At 41.2% G+C, this 13,950-nt stretch overlaps 1 pseudogene; it reads left to right on the top strand.

Annotated features, from left to right (window-relative positions):
• Positions 1-7,541: 7,541 nt before the first annotated feature.
• LOC116889348 lies at positions 7,542-7,959 on the top strand (annotated as a pseudogene).
• The last annotated feature ends 5,991 nt before the right edge of the window (positions 7,960-13,950 follow it).

Genomic DNA, 13,950 nt, shown 5'->3' with positions numbered 1-13,950 from the left:
CATATTCCACCTGTTAACATCTTTTAAATCTTCAATTTTCTTTACCATTACTAGTTTCCTTACTATTTTGCTATTTGTGTGGGCTTTTCATTCTTGGGGATTCCGTCCAAATCCTGACTACCAATCAGGAAGGCCACTTGGTATCGAAACTTCAATTTAATCATTCTTTGGGTTACTTAAATATCAGGTATGATTCTTTTGAGTGTACAGAGAAGGTTTGTTGTTATTATTGCTTTTTTGTTTATTTAATCAGTACCAAACCCAGGGTGGCTTGTAAACTTGAGACAATTCTGTCTCAGGTGTCCAGATGTTAAGATAACAGGTATGCATGGCTACACATGTCTTGAAGAGAGAACTTTTTAACTTTATTGACTTATAAACTAGAGGATATGGAGTGAGACTCTTGTTATTATTGGCACATAGTGGTTTTAAATAACACAGACAAATGCTCAAAGAAGAAATTGGAAGAACTCTGTGCCGTTAGGTAATACAAGAGAGAAAGCAACTACATAAAGAGATACTTTGAGAAAAGAAATCCCCTGGGTTCTTTAATTAATCCTACCAGTATAATTTATTAACAGTTTAGGGGAAAAATCTTTTTCTTAATTATCCTTTTCCACATACATTAAGCAGAAAAAAAACAAAACATAATAAGCTAGAATGAATGGATGAATATCATCTCCAGATGGGGGAAATCTGTTGTATATAGGGCAGGAAGTAAAAGACTTGGTCATAAAAAGTCTCCGGGTAAAGATTTGTAACCAACCACACAAAAACAACAAAAATAAGTATCAAAAAACAAATGGTGGTGGTGAGAACAAATCACATACACACACAACAACAACAACAGCAACAACAACAACAAAACAACCCAAACAAACAAAAGAAACTATGGGCCAGCAAGGTAATACATAGGATAAAAACAACTTGCTACAAATCCTGATGCTCTGAATTCAAATCCAACACATGTGCCCCTTCCCCAATATATGCAAACTCACAAAAAATGATAGTGTAATTAAAATTGCTTCCAAATATTTTGTGTACTAGTATTTAAAAATGACTTCATTTTTATCTAAAATTCAAATCAAACTAAGCACCCTTTTTATTTTTAGTGCTGAGAATCAAGCCCAAGGCCTCGTTCATGGCAAGTGTATTATGCAGAGTTCTCTAGAAGAACAAAGAGCAGAAATGGTGTGTGTGTGTGTGTGTGTGTGTGTGTGTGTGTGTGTGTGTTCAATGAGCCCCAAGCTTTTTATCTTCTCTCTCTCTCTCTCTTCTTCTTCTTCTTTTTCTTCTTTTTCTTCTTCTCCTCCTCCCCCTCCTCCTCCTCCTCCCCCTCCTCCTCCTCCTCCTCCTCCCTTCTTCTTCTTCTTCTTTCTCATCCGTCTCCGCTCCCTCTTCCCCCTCCTCCTCCTCCGCCCTTCTTCTTCTTCCTCCTCCTCCTCCTCCTCCTCCCCCCTCCTCCTCCTCCTCCCCCCCTCCTCCTCCTCCTCCACTTCTTCTTCTTCTTCTTCTTCTTCTTCTTCTTCTTCTTCTTCTTCTTCTTCTTCTTCTTCTTCTTCTTCTTCTTCTTCTTCTTCTTCTTTCTTAACTTTTGAGACAAGGTATAGCTCTGGCTGGCCTGCAGTTAACTACATATAGACCAGGCTGGCCTAACACTCACAGAGATTGACATCTGCCTCCAGAATGTTGGAATTAAAGGTTTGTGCCATCATGCCCAGCCTATCTTATCTGGCAAACTTACTTTCTAGATTTGTGGATATCCTCTCAGACTCTTAATGTCCATTGCAGATAGCCCACAAGCATGTGGCTTTAGTTTTTCTTTCAGGAGTCCTACATAAGTGGGATACATGGTTGAACCAGATTCAGCATGGACTTCCATTTGTGCTCATCAATTTCTCTAAAGTGGGCACTGGCACCACTGCAGGGGAAAGGCTCTTTTACAGCTAGGTTTAAGACCACTGCTAGTACAAGTCTACAGAATGTCATTGGCATAGACTTTAATAGTCCCTCCTTTTATTTCGGCCCCAAAGTTTCACTATGTAGACTTATAACCCTGGCTGGCCTGGAACTCGCTATATGCACAAGAATGACCGTGAACTCATGACCATCTTCTTGCCAGTTGTCTCCTGAGTACTGCTGGGATTACAGGCTTTGCTACCAGGGCCAGCAGGCTTCAACAGCTTTTTTCATGATGATAGTTCTGTTGCTTGGTTGAAGTATCCTTTCTGGTAGCTTAACCCTCCTCATAAATCTGTAAAAAGCTTAAGATACTTTAGGAAACTACTCTGCTCAATCTCCCACAATCAGCCTTGTTTCCCCCCCCCAGGTCACCTCCATAATAGGTAGGATTTCAGGGTCTCTCTCTCTCTCTCTCTCTCTCTCTCTCTCTCTCTCTCTCCTCCCACCCTTCCTCCCTCCCTCCCTCCGTCCCTCCCTTTCCTTCTTCATGTCTTGACTGTAATAGACTGATGAAGTGATCTAAAGTCTTGCCTGGGTCATTTGAAGCAGCTTCTGTATTACGGATTCTACAGCTGTACAATCAGCCTTGTTAATTGTGACTAAGAACCCTGACTGATACACTATGTGTCAGACTCTTTAAAATATGTAAGTCTTTACATTTCTGTTCTAAGACACCATGGCAATGTATACTTCATAACATAGGCAATATTTTGCATGCAAGATGTTCACCTAAGTTTTAATTTAGGAAACTGAACAATTAGCAGCAATTTTAGCCTCTGACATTAAAAAGAATGATGAATAAATTTTGACACAGTTACACATTGGGATACTGATGTAGTTACTAATCAGAATCCTTAGAGGATTCTTTAAGGACATGGGAAAATGCTATAATATTAGGTGACAAGACTGAGAAAAATGTATGTGTGTGCTGTGATGATTACCTTGACAAAGTCAGAGAAAAATCTGGAAGAAAATATGAAAAAATAGATTATGCTTATTTTTCCAATATGTTTATTAGTGAATAAGAATTGCTCTCATAGCTCCCTAAACAAACAATCCCCAACTACGACCAAAAAATATTCAGCCTTTGACCTAGTCATATTGAATGACCTACCACACCAGACTTGCATTGTGCAAACCCTTGGTGACTTCTCCAGGGATGGGGATTATAGAAGCACAACAGAATTTTAGCGATTTCTCAAATTAGGGCAGGGATCAGAATACCAAACCCATCCCCTTTCTGTGTCATTCATAAACCAATCTCTTTGGATTGTGATATGGCTCAGCAGTAAAGACCCCTTTTGCCAAGCCTGACAGCCCTAGTCCAATCCCCAGGACCCACATAGTGGAAAGAAATAATAGACTCCTAAAGTTCTCCTCTGCCTTTCATATGCATACCAGAGCACGTGTACATTCATTCCCATAAAGACAAATGAATACATGGAGAAGGAAATGACTTTTGGGAGGATTACACCAAGACTCTTAGGGCAATGTTTCTCGTATTGACCGACTGTTTGCTTTCCACTTGCTAAAGGGCCCTTCGATTCATTTGTGGTGTCTCTTTTGGGAAGCTTAGATATGGTGTACCCATGAAAATATAAATCCATTGACCTGGTTGATATCAACAACAAAATGATTTTAAATACAGTCTGCTTTACAAATGAAAATGAATGAGTCCAGCACAGGGCAGGACAGTATAGGAGAGAAAGAGAGTCACATATAAGGGGCATCTTTCAGGACTGTTGGTTCTATTAGAGACAGCAACTAATTTTAAGTGGTATTTTTATAATAAAAGTGGGAGTTGGGTGTAGTGCATGTCTATAACATGAGTCAGGCTCTGGGTTTAATCTTCAGCATAACGAATACAAACCACCAAAATCCCACCAAAATCTGGTTATACTATGGAACAGAAAGCAAACATTGCATAGATTTTGTAAATAAAGCCTGCAACTCCAAATATATATATATATATATATATATATATATATATATATATATATATATATATATATAATTGTGTTGCAGCAGCACTTTTGTATACCTGTCTTTGGGTTACTTCTGTGGGAAGTCATAAGCAGACATTCATTTTCCTTCAGGAACTGAACAATCATCTTCTTCATTGTAACACCTATCCCTGACAGGCCAGCTGAGAATGGCGGCCATTTTATTTATCAAGTTAAGAACCATTCAGTGTAACTAAGGAAACAAGCAGCAATGCTTTCTTTCTCCCTGTCAAAACTTGTATAATGATTTTTCGCTTTTGCCTACTTGGTTGGTGTCCTGGGGTTTTTGTGAAATACTGGACAGCATGTTTCTACTTGACTTGGTGATGGCAGAAACTGAGTGTTGGCATCAAGATCCTTTGCAGCCAAGCTTTCTGTGATCACGGAGTCAGACCTAAACTCCAGCTTGTAGGTTCTCCTTTCAGAATCTCTTAAACAAGCTTTAGCCCTTTTGTAATATTTTTTTCCTAACCTCCACATTGACCCCTGCTCTACAAATTGATTTCAGGGCATTCCTGATAGAATTGCAAAGCACTGGGCTTCCAGACAGAGAGATGAGTGAGGGTAGCACTCTAACAGAAAGAAAACGAGAATCTAAGAGATCAGTGCCAACAGACAGAGAGATGGGTGGGAGTAGCACTCTAACAGAAAGAAAACGAGAATCTAAGAAATCAGTGCCAACCTTGCCTAACTTGTCACTCACAAATGTACCAGAAACTTCAAGAACATGATGGTTACAGAATGCACCATACATCCTTTGCCCAGACCCACATGTTGTTATCACTACAACTCATCCATCCCCTAGTTTTTATAGATATTCATATTTTCTGAGACACTTACATTTTCTATTATTTACAAGGCCTCAATGCCTTTTTGAATATTTTTCAAGAATGATGTTTTTATACATAAACATAGTAATCAACTTTGACTAAATATTGATACAGTGATTTTAATCCAATCGAATCTCCTTATCCCAAATTGTCTAGTTGCACAATTAGTGTCCTTTATAGCATAGCATTCCCTACCTCACCTTTTAGAGGATCCAGTCTAGGATGAGGGAGGCCTGCAATTGTTATGTTGCTTTAATCTTCTTTAATCTGCAATTATTTCTTCAGATTTTGTCTTTTATGACATTGCCATTTTTTTTATTAATACACTCCCTACCCATTCTTCTTTTCTTGGCCCAATAGAATGCTCTTTGCTTCCTATTTTTTTTTAACATCTCATGATGATTAGATTTAGGCGAACTGACACTGCGCAAGTGCTCTGCCATTGGCTACATTCTCGCATTTTATAATCTGGGATTTCTTGAGACACAGACTCAAAATTGTGATCCTTCTGCCTCAGCTTCCCAGATGTTGGGATTACAGGCATGTGCCACTATACTTGGCTACTTAATTTGTTACACAAAGGTTATTGGGTCTGTCTCAGGTTCCCCACCTGAAAGATAAGTCGTCTCTCTATTCCTTACTGGTGATGTTAATTTTAATCATTTGGTCAGATGACATTTGCATTCATTCCTCTCTGTTACTACTTACTATTTATTATACAATTAGCATAGTGAATATCAATTCATACAGAGTAGGATTATCAAGCATGTCTTAAATTTTTAATGTAATTTAATTTTTATATCTTTGTGTGTGTGTGTGTGTGTGTGTGTGTGTGTGTGTAAAATGTGTGTATATGTCTGCATTAGAGTGAATGTACAGGTCAGAGGACACCCTTGGGGTGTTGGTTCTTTCCTTTCCATTTGTTTGAGTGACAATCTGTTGTATGTGCTAGACTAGCTGGTCTGTGGACTACTCAGGATGCTTGTCTCTGCCTGCCATTTTGCTGTAGGATACCATGTGCATGCCTGGTGACTGGGAAGGATAGAAGGGGGGGGTGTCAGATCAGAACTGGGATTACAGATGTTTGTGAACTGCCTGTGGGTGTTTGAAATGGAACCAGGTTGTCTGCCAGAGAAGCAAGTTCTCTTAGCTACTAAGTCATCTGTCTAGCCCCATCGGGCTGCATTTATATGGGATCTGGGGATCTGAAATCAGGAGTTCCTTACATGTGTGCTTTCAGCGCTTTATCCATCTTCCCACCCATGTTGAACAATCTTTATAAAATTGTTTTCTGAATCAGTATTTATCATGATGGTCACAGAATACTGAGTTTCCAATTCTACCATCCCCTCCATACTCAAATACAAGGAATCCTTTTGTAAATAAGATGTGTACTACCCCATTATATTGTTGAGTTATTATTTGGATATTATAAGTATGTACTTCTGGCTTTCTATTTTTTAGTACTTTCCAGTGTATTACTGCACTCCATTTGGTTTTAGTTTTGTTTGTTCCATGTTTTAGCTTATGACCCCTATAAGCTGATTCCTGTCCTTGTAATATTCCACCATCAGTTATTTTGTGCATCTTGTAATTTCTGAACCTACAATCTATTCTTTCTATGCCTACCTCACCATGCACTGCAATCAGCTAATTACCTCTGGTACCATATGATTTTTTGACTCCAGCTTCTAGTTCTTTCCTTCTTTCCTTCCTTCTTTTCTCTTCTCTTCTCTTCTCTTCTCTTCTCTTCTCTCCTCCTCCTCCTCTTCTTCCTCTCTCTCTCTCTCTCTCTCTCTCTCTCTCTCTCTCTCTCTCTCAAGTAGCTCTCAGTGCCCTGGAACTTACTCTATAGACTAGGCTGTCCTTCAACTCACAGATACCTGCTTGCCTCTGCCTCTCAAGTGCTGAGATTAATGGCATGCTCCACACCACCCACCTAGCCATCTAGCCCTTATTAGTTAACAGGGCAAAATTATTTTCTGCATCAAACTTACAAACACCAAGGTTATGTTTGTTGAATTGGAAAACTGCTTTCCTGAAAATGCAGGACATTTTTCAAGAGAGTAGTAGGAAATAAAGTTGATTAGAAAGTTGTCTAGAGACTGAAGGAAAGGCCAATCAGAGCCTGCCACACCTGGGTATACAGCCCATATACATACAGCCTCCAAACCCAGACAATACTGCTGATGCCAAGAAGTGCATGCTGACAGGAGCCTGATATAGATGTCTCCTGAGAGGTTCTGTCAGACCATGACAAATACAGAGGCGGATGCTTGCAGCCAACCATTGAGCTGAGACTGGGGTCCCTATTGGAGGAGTTAGAGAAAGGACTGAAAGAGCTGAAGGGGCTTGCAACTCCATAAGAACAACAATGCCAACCAACCAGAGCTTCCAGGGACTAAACCACTAACCAAAGACTATACATGGACAGACCCATGGCTCCAGCTGCATATGTAGCAGATGATGGCCTTTTTGGGCACCAATGGGAGAAGCCCTTTGTCCTGCCAATGCTTGATACCCCAGTGTGGGGAATGTCAGGGGTGGGGAGACAGGAAGGGTGGGTGGATGGGGAACACCCTCATAGAAGAACAGGGAGGGTGATGAGATAGGGGTTTATGGACAGAAAACGGGGAAAGGGATAACATTTGAAATGCAAATTAAAAATTTCCAATACCAAAAAAAAAAAAAAAAGGAAATCTAGAGCAGATGCTGCCTATATTTCCTTTTCATAGCAGCAGCCAAGATGGCTGAAGTGGAGCAGAAGAGGAAGTGGACCTTCCGCAAATTCACCTACCTCAGCGTGACTCAACCAACTGCTGGACATATCCTATGAGCAGCTGCTGCAGTTGTACAGCACCCGCCAGAGGCGGCGCCTGAACCTTGGCCTGCAGCAGAAGCAGCACTCACTGCTCAAGGGCTTGAGAAAGGCCAAGAAGGAAGCGTCACCCATGGAGAAGCCCGAAGTGATGAAGACCCACCTGAGGGACATGATCATTCTGCCTGAGAGAGCCAGCAGCATGGTGGGTGTGTATAATGTCAAGACCTTCAACCAGGTGGAGATCAAACCAGAGATGATCAACCACTCCCTGGGCAAGGCCTCCATCACCTACAAGCCCCTGAAGCACGCCGGCCACTCCTCACAGTTCATCCCCCTCCAGTAGCTGAGGCCAATACTCATTTTTTAGGAAACGAAAAAGAAAAAAGAAAGTTGTCTAGAGTGTCAGAAATTTCTGTGCTGATTAAATGGTGTGTGTGTGTGCGTGTGTGTGTCTCGGGGTGTGTGTGGAAGTTTCTAATAGGAATTTTCAATTCATTTTAATAAAGAGAATGGGACATCCACGTGGATATCAAGGCTTAGTAAAGACTGGATTTATAAATGTATGGGTTTAATATATTCCATATGTGTGTGTGTACACTTTCTATATTTTCATTAAAAAGAAATTATGTAAAACACCTCTCATATTTTCTTTGGTTAATACATGATCAGAGCTTTAATACAAATAAAAGCCAACAGCAATCAGAAATCTCGACTTCATTTTGTCCTCCATGTGGCATCAATTTCTTTAGCTTACTTGTTTTTTCCCCTTTCTAAGACTGACTGCCACAAACACAAGAATTTGGTTTGAGCTTCATCTCCTTTCCCTGGTCACCCTCTAGTGGAAGTGAGTGAAATTAAGCAGAGGCTCGTAAACAGCAGGGAAAAGTTGTAATTATGTACTCAGCTTGTGGGTTGCAACCCCCAAAAGACCATTGGAAAACAGATATTTTTTACATGACGATTTATAGCAGTAGCAAAATTACAGTTATGAAGTAGCAAGGAAATAGTTTTATGGTTGGGGGTCACCACAACATGAGGAACACCGTTAAAGGATTGCAGCATTAGGAAGGTGGAGAACCACTGAATTCGGAGAATCTGGCAGGGAGCTCATTGTTTACAGTTGGGAAAACTTGAAATGTTGAATTTCACATTTTGCTGAAGGCCAGGAAAGGGGGAAGCTACTTGCTCCAAAGAAGAAAGCTAATAGCAGAGCTACTCATAAGTACTGTACATCATTTTGAAGACACTCTGAGCCAATCATGTTGGAGGTAGAGGTAAGAGAATTAGAAGTTCTAAGTCAGCATCTGCTTCATAATAATTTCCAGGTCAGACCTTGTCTCGAAAAATCCCTGAAAATTTTTTCCATTAAGTGTTTTTTATGAGTTCAGGTTCCTATACACTTTATATGAGGTTCTGAAATTGGGCCAGTCTCATTGTTGAACTCTTGTAGCACGGCTGGCTATCTTGCAGTGGGCATCCGAATAGATATTGCAGAGGGCCTACACTATTTGATGACATCTTGCGGCAGACCCAGACACTGAACTCTTTGGCTTCTAAAGGCCCTCACTCCTTTGACGATTTCTGATGGAGGAACCATTCTGTTTTATGTGTCTTCCAATACAGCTAGCTGCTCCCATACTATGATGACCTCTAATGATAACTTCTGCAGGGGCTTCCCTGTTTGAGTATGTCTTGTGGTAGAGACAATAGCCTTTTTTGCTGATGTCTTAAAGGCTGGCCCACCCTCTTCTGACGACCTCTTTCAGAGGGCCCATCCTTTCAGATGGCATCTTCAAGGTTGGCCTTTTTCCTCTGAAGACAGCTTCATAGGGGAGTCCCTTTTTGATGACAATAGCAGGAGAGTAAGGCACTGCTCCCATGATGTATTAAAGGAAGGCTCCTGACCTTCCCCGATGTCTTCCAGAAGAAAATCCCTGTTTAATGACATGTAGCAAGGGAGCCAATGTTTTTGTTGTTAATGTCTTTCAGGGGAGCCTGCTTTGAAGATGTCTTACATAGGATCCACCCTATTTGATGATGTTTTACAACAAAGCTACCAGCTTAAATCAGGTGTGGTGGTCCATGCCTTTCATCCCAACATTCAAGAGACAGTGCCAAGCAAATCAAGGTCAATCTACAGAGTAAGGTCCAGGACAGCCAAGCTTAGGCAGTGAGGGAGTTGGAAAACAGCTGGTAATAGCATGTTTGTGTAGGGTATGTGCCAGCCCCAGCAAGCACTATAACTCGGCAGCTTTGGACATGGGGTTCTGGCTTTAGAGTTAAAAATAGAAAGCACCACTGGGACAATTGATGCTGGTTAGATGGACCTCTTCTTCTGAGAGCACGAAATAGCAAGGAAATAATTTTATGGGTGGGAGTCACCACAACATGAGGAATAATGTTAAAGGGTTGTAGCATTAGGAAGGTTGGCGACCACTGAGTTCGGAGAATCAGGCAGGGAGCTCATTGATTAGAGATGGGAAAACCTGAAATGTTGAATTTCACATTTTGCTGAAGCTGTTCCAGAGACAGCTAAGATTGTAGCGTGAGTGCAGCTGGATTTGGGGATGTGTAAGAGGCACCCAGGTGGTACTGGTTTTGAAAGTATAAAGGAGAGCAGCTGAGTTTTGGCACTGTGAGAGGCCATAGAAGGCCATTGGTGAAGGTGCCGAGTGCCTATGAGAGGCTTATTGGTGAGGCCTAGTTGCAGCAGAAGACTCCAGAGTACTGGAGATGCCAGTACCATGGGATGATCACCAAGAACAGCTGCAGCAGTGGAGTAAAGTCAACCAGAGTGCACAGAGGGCATAGCTGGAGACGTGACACCAGCCCTTTGGAGGAACTCAGAAGATCATGTGTGGTTCCCAAACATTGTGACATTGAAATTGCCTTGGAAAACCCAGGACGTTCAGAGCTGTGGGATATCTGTTGAGGAAAGCTGCTAACAAGGAATGGAACAGGTTCTGGAGAAAGAAGTTTGCTGCAATTAACAAAGATGAAAAAAGAGTTGGAGATTTGACGACTAGTTAAACATTAGACATAGAGATGCAGAGTTTGGAGTCTGCCCAGCTGTTTTTCTGTTTTGCTTTGGGGATTACAGTTAAAAGACTGCATGAATCTTAGAAGAGACCTTGAACTTTGGATTTTTAACATTGTTGAAACTGCTATAGATAATGGGGACCTTTCAAGTTGGATTAAATATATTTTGCATTATGCTATGGCCAGGTATGCCCCCCATAGGCTCACGTGTTTGAAAAAGCCTATGGGGACCAGGGAATGGACCGTTTTTTAATACACTTGGCCTATGGAGTGGCACTATTAACAGGTGTGCTCTTGTTGATGTAGGTGTGGCCTTGTTGGAGGAAGTATGTCATTTTGGGCATGTGCTTTAAAAGCATTGTCCTAGCTGCCTGGAAGCCAGCCTCCTCTTGGCTGCTTGTAGAAGAAAATATAGAACTCTCAGTTCCTTCTCTAGCCCCATGCCTGCCTGGACACTGCCTTGCTACTGCTTTGATGATAATGGACTAAACTTCTGAGCCTATAAGCCAGCCCCAATTAAATGTTGTCCTTATAAGAGTTGCCTTGGTCATGTTGTCTCTTCACAGCAGTAAAACCCTAACTAAGACACATAGTATCCAGTTGTTGGTTTATAAATGTACCAAACACTTAGTCTTTCTTGATGCTTTACAATTTGAATTGCTAGTAGAAAACATCCGATTGCTTTATGAGGTCTGCGTTTAGCAACAGCAGTTTCCACTGTGCCACACGCGGCCCTTTCCTGATCATTGTTTCATCATCAAATTAATCCTGTGAGGGAATGACTAGCCAACAGCTAGCTACATGGCTGGTCCAGGCCAACTGCCATTTCTTGCCTTGATTACTGCAATGTTCTAACTGCTTGCTCAGTATTGCTCTTAGCCTTATTTTTTTTAAAAGATTGTTTTTATTATTTTGAAGCGTGTGTGTGTGTGTGTGTGTGTGTGTGTGTGTATGTGTATGAGAGAGAGAGAGAGAGAACTCTTGAGTGTAGCTGCCTGAAGACGCCAGAAGAGATGTATCCATCTGCAGCTGGAGTTACAGGCAGTTGTGGGACTTAACCGTCTCAAATCATCTCTATGTATGCATTTCCACCACGCAGCCTGCTGCTCAGAAAACAACGCCCCAATGGCCGACAACTCTCCTGTGATTCAGCACTTGCTTACCTTTCCCAAGCCCTCCTTACTTTTTAAGTTATGCTTCAAGTTGTGTTGGTCAAAATAATTTTGACACCTTTTCTTTTTAAAGGAACTTTTTAGTTTTGAACCAAATTCTTTATATCTGCTAGGAAAAATACTCTACATTGAGCTGTATTTCCAGTCCTTTCTAATAAATTTAAAAATAGACACCTACATGTTTAAAACATGAGTGAAAATACCAACGTGTGAAATTCAAGAATTTTGTAAGTATCATAGAAGAAATATTACATTATCTTTAGGGGAATCTTAAGAGCAGCACAAGGCTTTTCCATTTTTTTACTGGATAATTTTTAATTTACATTTTAAATGTTATCCCCTTTCCGGGTTTCCTGTCCATAACCCCCCTTATCCCATCACCCCTCCCCCTTCTTCTATGAGGGTGTTCCCTTCCAACCACTCCCCATTCCCCTTCCCCTTGACATTCCCCTACACTGGGGGGTCAAGCCTTGGCAGGACCAAGGGCCCAACAAGGCCATCCTCTGCTACATATGTACCTGGAACCATGGGTCACTCTGTGTATAGTCTTTGGGTAGTGGTTTAATCCCTGGGAGCTATGGTTGGTTGGTTGATATTGTTGTTTCACAGGGTTGCAAGCCCCTTCAGCAACTTCAATCCTTTCTCTAATTCCTCCAATGGGGACCCCATTCTCAGTTCAATGGCTGGCTGCAAGCATCCGCTCCTATATTTGTCATGCTCTGGCAGAGCCTCTCAGGAGACAGGCTCCTGTCAGCATGCACTTCTTGGCATATTCAATATTGTCTGGGTTTAGTAGCTATACATGTATGTACTGTATCCCAAGGTAGAGCAGTCTCTGGATTGCCTTTCCTTCAGCCTCTGCTCCAAATTTTGTCTCCATATTTCCTCCTCTTAATATTTTTGTTCCTCCTTCTCAGCAGGACTGAAGCATCCACACTTCAGTCATCCTTCTTCTTGAGCTTCACGTGGTCTGTGGTTTGTATCTTGGGTAATTCGAGCTTTTGAGCTAATATCAACTTATCAGTGAGTGCATACAAGGTATGTTTTTTGTGATTGGGTTACCTCACACAGGATGACATTTTCTAGTTCCATCCATTCACCTATGAATTTCATGGAGTCATTGTTTTTGATAGCTGAGTAGTAATACATTGTGTAAATGTACCACATTTTAGGTTTCTATTCCTCTGTTGAGGGACATCTGGGTTTTTTCCAGCTTCTGGCTATTATAAATAAGGCTGCTATAAACATAGTGGAGCATGTATCCTTGTTATATGTTGGAGCATCTTTTGGGTATATGCCCAGGAGTGGTATAGCTAGGTTCTCAGGTAGAACTAAGTCTAATTTTCTGAGGAACCTCCAGACTGACTTCCAGAGTGTTTGTACCAGCTTGCAATCCCACCAACAATGGAAGAGTGTTCCTCTTTCTCCACATCCTTGCCAGCATCTGTTGTCACATGAGTTTTTGATTTTAGCCATTCTGACTGGCATGAGGTGAAATCTCAGGGTTGTTTTGCAATTCCCTGATGACTAAGGATGACGACCATTCGTTAGGTAATTCTCAGCCATTTGATATTCCTCAGCTGAGAATTCTTTGTTTAGCTCTGTTCCCCATTTTTTAATAGGGTTATTTGGTTCTCTGAAGTCTAACTTCTTGAATTCCTTGTATATATTAGATATTAGCCCTCTATTGCACGTAGCATTGGTAAAGATCTTTTCCCAATCTGTTGGTTGCCGTTTTGTCCCAATGAAAGTGTCCTTTGCCTTACAGAAGCTTTGCAATTTTATGAGGTCCTATTTGTTGATTGTTGATCTTAGAGCATAAGCCATTCGTGTTCTGTTCAGGAAATTTTCCCCTGGGCACATGTGTTCGAGGCTCTTCCCTATTTTCTCTTCTATTATTTTCATATATCTGGTATTATGTGGAGGTCCTTGATGAATTTGGGGTTGAGCTTTGTACAAGGAGATAAGAATGGATCGATTTGCATTCTTCTACATGCTGACCACCAGTTGAACCAGCACCATTTATTGAAGATGCTTTCTTTTTCCCATTGTATGTTTTGGATCCTTTATCAAAGATCAAGTGACCATAAGTATGTGGGTTAATTTTTGAGTCTTCATTTCTA

Source organism: Rattus rattus, chromosome X (assembly GCF_011064425.1).
Source record: "Rattus rattus isolate New Zealand chromosome X, Rrattus_CSIRO_v1, whole genome shotgun sequence".
NCBI classification, from domain to species: Eukaryota; Metazoa; Chordata; class Mammalia; order Rodentia; family Muridae; genus Rattus; species Rattus rattus.
Note: the sequence above shows the minus strand (reverse complement) of the source record. Positions and strands in the feature narration are given on the sequence as shown.